The sequence below is a fragment of the Diospyros lotus genome, chromosome 8, assembly GCF_014633365.1.
Source record: "Diospyros lotus cultivar Yz01 chromosome 8, ASM1463336v1, whole genome shotgun sequence".
In the NCBI taxonomy this organism is placed as follows: domain Eukaryota; kingdom Viridiplantae; phylum Streptophyta; class Magnoliopsida; order Ericales; family Ebenaceae; genus Diospyros; species Diospyros lotus.
Genome location: NC_068345.1, coordinates 16,296,189 through 16,303,258, shown reverse-complemented (window position 1 = coordinate 16,303,258; position 7,070 = coordinate 16,296,189).

The window sequence follows — 7,070 nt, the reverse complement described above, 5'->3', positions numbered from 1 at the left end:
TGCCACATTAAATAATTAAATGGCAAATCCTCTTAATTAATCGCTTCAATAATTAATTAACTAATAAATACTAGGCCCTCTAACGGGTCGTTACATTGAAGCTACCAAAAAATGGCCAAGAAAGGTTGGTTTGAGCCTATATTCAGGTATAGGAGAGAGAGAGAGAGAGAGAGAGAGAGAGAGAGAGAGAGAGAGAGGAAGGTGTAGGAACAAACAATGAGTGAAACGGAGCTAAAACAAGGGAGAAACTAGAGTTGGAAAATGGGTGAGCCGGGCCCGGCCAAATTTGACCCTTGAGAGAGGGGGGCAGGCAACGGGAAATGGAGGCTCGACATGGCCCTATGGCCCTTAATAAATGGGGTAAGGCGGGCCAGGCCATGGTTTTACAAGCAGAGTCATGCCATCTTCGCAGGACAAATCTCATCTTTTGATTTAATGCAATCATTCATTCTTCCTGTTCAAATCTCCTCTTTATTTTTCCTACTTTGACTTTCTGCTCAAATTTTCCAATAATTGCAAGGTGTATTCCCTTTTATTGGAAAATCATTGTGTTGTGGATGACCATGCACTGTCATTATGCTCTAATTCGCTAGATTCATCATACAAATCTATCCCTTGTTCATAAAATTCAGCATCCAACCAATTCTTAAAGCATATACACATTTCTAGTGTCGTATGTTGCAACTTTGATCTCTTTGGGTTGAGCAACTTATTTCCTACAGAAAAAGATGACTCAGATGGCATTGTGGACACTGGGGGGGTTAGTAGATCTTAAGCCATGGCGGCCAACACCAGATACGTGTGTTGATTTTGACGCCACCATGACAAAATATCAAATGTATTAATTTGGTCATCCGAAAATAAAGATCTCCTATTTAAATAGAATTCAAACTCATTAAACCCACTAGATGTTTATGGACCGCCCTTCGATTTTTTTTTATTTGAGGTATGTGGACCACCCCTATTTTAAGAATCCCTTAGACTTCCCTTTTGAAGAAGAATTTTTACTACTTGGTTTATTACCAAAATGGGACTCATATAAATTATACATTTCAAAAATTAAATTTTGAACTTTTGTTTTCATTTCTTATGTGTCAACCCCTATAGTCGCTTCGTAAAACTCAAAAAAATATTCAACACCTTCCCACTTTTGTATAGGATTTAATACAGCTATCATAAGATATAATAGTGGTATATTAGTCCAATATTATCTATTTTTTTTTTCATGGGGGCTATAAATTGTCCATATATATTTGAATCCCTATATTCTGCAAAACAACTAACAATAGAAAATATTTCACGAATAAAAATACGTGTGGTAGGATATTTACAACTAGAAAATATTTTTATTACACTATAAAATGTTTCTAATATATACATAATAACATCTTGTTGTTCCCAATCACTATCCCTTAGTTTCCATGCTTCTACCATTTCCCTATTCCAAAATAATTCAAGTTTTTGTCTATATGTTTAGTTTTTTGTAACAATAAATAAGTTGAATCCCACCTAGTTTGAACATCTGTTGGAAATCTTCTATATGGTAAGCCAAATCCATTAACAAGTTGTTTCCACTCTCGGGAACGAGATTCACTACTTTGAGTTAAAGCCAAAACACTCCTTATTTTAGCTAATGCCTCATTATATACTTGTAGATCATCATGTACACATAAGTTTAAAATATGGCATGCACATCTATTGTGAAACAGTTGTCCATCTAAAATTAATGGAAGTTCACATTTTAGTCATTCAATGGCAGAGCCATTGTTACTTGCATTATCAAATGAGATTGTCATTATTTTATCACTAATATTATAATTATAATTGATCTCTTGAATTTTACTTGCAATTAAATTACCTCTATATTGTTCTATTAATTCTATAAATCCAATTATTCTTTTTTGAATTTTCCATTCTTCATCAATCCAATGTATGGTGACGCACATAGAGTGGTTATCTGTCATAACATCATACCAAATATTTGACGTTAATGACACCCTTCCATTAAATGCATTAAATGTATTTCTCAATTGTTCTAAATATTCTAGATATAACCTCATCGCTTCATTTTTTATAGTCTTTTGGGAAAAATCCCTAGCTGCAGGTTATAATGCATTTTTACAATACCATTTAAACATTGCATTCTCCCCAAACAAAAAAGAAGATTCAGTTTTAATTCTTAGTTTTGCTAAGCTAGATTTATCAAGTTCTCTATTATATCAAAAAATCAAACCCTTACCTTGTTGCAATTGTGTCTACGTTCCGTCCAGGCCACCATCATTATGTTTCAAGACATGTCTCATCAAGTATCCAGTTCCACCCCCTGGTTGGCATGAGTAGTCTTTTTTGCAAAATTTACATAGAGCTCTTTGACCCTTCCCAACTATATTAATGATCCCGAAGATCTACCAAACATTACTAGTTCTTTGTCACTTAGAGTTGTCTTGTGAGCTAGACAACTCATCATTTGATTGTTTTGAGGAGGTCTGACCTTCATTTGGTGAGGGTTGCTTAGTTGGTAGAGGTGGGAGATTAACAAACATTTGCATATCAGGATCTTATGATTCGGGAGGTTGTGTTTCTGATTCAGTAAATAATGGGTATGACCATACCCATTGACTGTCACTCCAATCATTAAAAAAATCATGGGGGAGTGGTCCTATTGGGGATGGAATAGAAGACCATTAGGGATTTACAAAAGATGTACTGGTTTGAGGGGGCTCCACGGAAGAAGCACTGCGAGGATCATTTCTGCAAGTTCCGAGGGAGTGACGAAGGAAAGACATGATTGTAAATGTAGAATAATGAAAACAATCAAAGATATTGAGACACTAGAAAGTATAGTAATTTATAAAATAGTAACAGAGCATGACAACTTATAAAATAGTGTATCAGCAATAGAGTAAGTGAAAGAAATTTTTGTGAATGAACAACTTCAACAATTGCTTATAATAGTGAAAGCATTTTGAATTTGAAATTTCAATTTGATTTGATTACTTCCCTACAATGATTCCTTATAATAGTGAAAGCAATTTGAAATTCAATTTGGTCTGATTACTTCCCTGCCATGATTCTCTGTAATAGTGAAAACAATTTGAAATTTAATTTGGTATGATTACTTCCTTACCCTGATTCCCTATAATAGTGAAGGCAATTTGAAATTCAATTTAGTCTGATTACTTCCCTCGGTCGTGGGTCGTGTTGGTGTAGAGGGTCATGCCTAAAGGTGCCAAAATGGTCACGCGACCCGTAAGCCAGGTTATGGCCCGGCCCATCACTATTCAAACTGGTTGGGTCGATTCAGGCCAAGGAATTTGGGCCCACTGCCCTGGCCGGCTCGTGGCCCACTGGACCCAGCCCGTTGGGCCCCTATGGGCCCAGCTGGTTAAGCCTACTAGGCCAGCCCATTGGGACCTTATGGATTGGGCCCATGAGGCCCTTATGAGCCCGGCCGATTAAGCCCTATGGACCATACTTATGTGTCATGTGTGACAAGTACCTTTATGTCACAAGACTTGTGAAATGTGCTTTGCCTTTATGTCACAACTCACAAGCAACTTATGTCTTTATGCCAGATGCTAAGCTTGCCATTTGAAATTCATTATTCACCAACGTTTGAACAAGACTTGTGAGTCTGTGACATGTGCTTTATGTCACAACTAGGAGTGTTCAAAAGAATCGGTGCACTGCGGAAACCAGCCAGACTGAACTGAACTAGACCGAACTGATCGATTTTTTTTTTTTTTTGGAGGTCGAAAACAGTTTGAAGGCTGTCCAAACCGCGCGGTTCGCGGTTTGGATAGTAGGCGGTTCAATTTTAAACCGAACCACCCAAGAAAATATAAAAAGAAGATATAAAAGAATATTTTTACAAAAATCACCCCAATAGCTCCAGCAACCTTTATTATTATAAAAATCACCCTATATTTTTATAATAATATATAACAATTCTATCCAATATTTTTATAATAGGTTATAAATTTTAACAAGTTATAATAATATATTATATATTTCCAACAAGTTATTTTCAAACCGTGGTAAACCACACCAAACTAGACCGCGGTTTGGTTTGGTCGAAAAACTGCACCAACGGTTTGGCATGCTGAAAATGGTTCAGACAGGCCAAACCGCGCTGTGCACACCCTTGTTACAACTCACAAGCACCTTTATGTCACAAGTGCTAAACTTGCATTTGAAATTCACCAACGTTTGAATTTCCACCAAGGTTTGAATTTGAAATTCAAATTTGCAAGTCCCCTGATTGTCTATAAATAGGAGAACAAATATGAGTTATTTTCATATGCTTTCGAATTCCATGCAATTCAATTGTTCGATTGTTCTTGAGTTTGACTTCTTAATTTTTACTTATTTTTGTTTTTCTATTTTATAAGTTTTATCCATTCACAAGTTAGATATTATTCTTATTTCTAAACCAATCAATAATAATGTCTTTCCTTCGCCGCTCAAAATCCACCCATTTTTCTCATGGGGCTCCTTCTGGTTCTATGGCTCCACCACGATCTAGCACATCTAACCCCATAATCCATCCACCTCGTCGTCCTCAGCCCCAACCCCCAGTAGATTTCATTCCTGATTTGTATAACACAAATTATGCAGATCTGGATGAAACACTTCCACCTGACTCACTAGAAGAGGATGACAACATCAACTTTGTTGGGCCTGCTAATTTTCCACCCCTACCAACACCCAGAGAGAATGAAGAAAATAATGCAGGTCCGTCAAATTTGGAAGCTGTTAGGAAAAGACAGCGAACAAGCATTGTTTGGAAGTATTATGAAATAGTTCAGGTTGAAAGCGAGGGTGAAAGGGCCCAATGTAAGGTATGTAAAAAACGTCTCGTGTGTGGCGATGGAACAGGTCAACTAAAAAGGCACGCAGCAAAGCATGAGGAGGCAATGGCCTGTAGTGAAAAAGGTAGTACACAAACTCAATTAAATCTTTCAGGTAATATTCATCGCTATAATCCAGAATTAGACAATGAGTGTTCAGCTAAAATAATAATTAATCAGAATGCACTTTTTTGTTTGCACAAGATCTCGCTTTTAAGTGGTATTGTAAAACTGTACACAATTCACAGTCTAGAGGTTTCTCTAGGAACACTATTAGAAATGAAGCAATGAGATTATTTTTAATATATAAAGATAAGCTAAAAAATGTATTTAATCAACTTACTAGTAAAATCTCACTTACGTCTAACATATGGTATGACGGACTAACAAATAATCATTATTTATGTGTGACAGCCCATTGGATAGATGACATGTGGGCTATTCAAAAAAGAATAATTACTTTTAAAGAACTTGTAGAAGAACATAGTAGAAACTACATAGCTCAAGCGATTTCACACTCCGTATTAGATTACAATATTTTAAAAAAATTATTTGCTATTTCTTTTGATAATGCTAGTAATAATAATGTCACAGTGGAACGATTAAAACTTTCTATGCCCTTAATTTTAGGGGGAAAATTGTTTCACAATTGATGTACATGTCACATTTTAAATCTATGTATTCAAGATGGTCTTCGTGTAGGTTCAAAGTCATTAGTGTAACACCCAGTAATCCTAGTGTTATGAGAATGAGAAATAAAGTAAGAAAACTTCCAAAAATTCTCTTGAGGAAGTGTTAGATCCTTGAGAATATCGGTTCCCTATGAGAGAGGCATTTTGGTAATTTGGATAGTGAAGTCCAATAAAGGGTATTTTGGTAAATTAGAAATAATTCCTATGTGGAATTAGGTGAGTAAGTGAATTAAATCCCAATTTTGTATTTATGTGGAGATATGGGATTAATAATTCATGAAAGGGGTATTTTGGTAATTTGGAGTGATTCCATAAAGGAATTTAATTATGAAAAATAGGGAAAATGGTGGATATTGAATTATTTGAGAAAATAATTATGTTTTCCCTAAATTGGTGAATAAATGTGGAAATGCCACATGGATGGATGAGATGAGAACTTGGGAGCCAAGTATGGGTTTAAAGGGTGACACTTGGAAAAGTCTTGTTCAAGTATAAATGAGGTGACTTAATTAAATGCAAAAAGAAATGATTTTGATCTTTCAAGCATTTAATGAGAAGTATGATGGTTGGATTAAAAGAAAATTCAAAAAGAAAAGTAAATGGTCACCATTAATACTTGAAATTATGGTGATATTTATAAATGGAAAATGAGGGATTTAAGTCTTTCAAAGTGGTCTCTCATGTGATGGGGTGAAAATAGTCTCATTTAAGTAAATGAGAAATCAATGGGAAATTCAAGAATCCAATGGATGAGATTTATTCTTGAAAAGAGAAAGAATCCAAAGGTGGGGATTTAAAGAGAAGAAATGGCATGGATTGCCAACATATTAAAAGTGTGCTTTCTTTTAATAGTGGAGATTAAGTCTTGAAAAGGTAAAATAATCTAATGGTTGAGAATTAAAGAGACCATGGCATAGATTGTGTTTTCTTCCAAGGGTTGAGATGGACCATCAAAAAGAAAGATCAAGGGCTAGGATGTGCTCTTGAGTTTTGGGATACCAAGACTTAGGGAAAATCTCTCAAAGGAGGAAGAAAGAAAGAAAGAGAGATGATGAAAGAAATGAAGAAGAAATCAAGGTAAATTTCATTCTTCTTCTCTTTATTAAGTATTCTTTGTATGCAAAGTAAGTTTCTTTTGGGATGCCATCTTAGATGAAAGAGGATGATGATGGAAGCTCTCTTGAGAGGAGGATTTAAAGCTTCAAAGAATGAAAAGAGGTAAGGGATGGCCCCATGGGAGCGTGGCCTTGCAATGTGTTGTAAGTATGGTTCATAAATGTGTATGTTGCATTAGCATGCTCTATTGTGTTCATGAGACTTATGGCCATAGGGTAGTTTGGGAACATGGTTGAAATGGTGGGTTGATGCCTCTAAGCTTGGTGGGTTGTGAGGGCAAAGAGACCTATCCACACTTGCATGCATTTGGCATCATATAATCTTGTTATGTTCATATTTATTTTGCATTGCACCCTTATTGAGCTTAATAGCTCATGAGGTTTTACCCTCATATATAGGTTGTGAAAGCATG